Source organism: Etheostoma spectabile, chromosome 11 (genome assembly GCF_008692095.1).
Source record: "Etheostoma spectabile isolate EspeVRDwgs_2016 chromosome 11, UIUC_Espe_1.0, whole genome shotgun sequence".
Lineage (NCBI taxonomy): Eukaryota > Metazoa > Chordata > Actinopteri > Perciformes > Percidae > Etheostoma > Etheostoma spectabile.
Genome location: NC_045743.1, coordinates 19883643 through 19883884, shown reverse-complemented (window position 1 = coordinate 19883884; position 242 = coordinate 19883643). Strand labels below are relative to the sequence as shown.

Here is a 242-nt window from a genome sequence, read left to right as displayed (position 1 = left end):
TTGGTTATGTCGCTGTCAGTCCCCTGCTCCATATCCTATCCACCAATCACAGCGTCTTTCAGATGTAGACGCTTCTTCAGTACCAAAACAAGTTTCATCCAGAGACAATTCGTCCAGTGTTTACCATCGCCCAAGACCATTGTGATTGGTTTAACCCTCATGTTGTCCTCGGGTCAAATTGACCCGTTTCCCCATTTCAATGTTCTTTTTATCTCCCCAAAATAACATGACTGATTCCACAC

General features: G+C 44.2%; 1 protein-coding gene across 2 annotated transcripts in view; it reads right to left on the bottom strand.

Moving 5' to 3' along the window:
- The window catches only part of nyx (nyctalopin), a 7319-nt gene that overhangs the window by 2252 nt on the left and 4825 nt on the right, over positions 1–242 (bottom strand). The gene's annotated exons all lie outside the window — the stretch shown is intronic.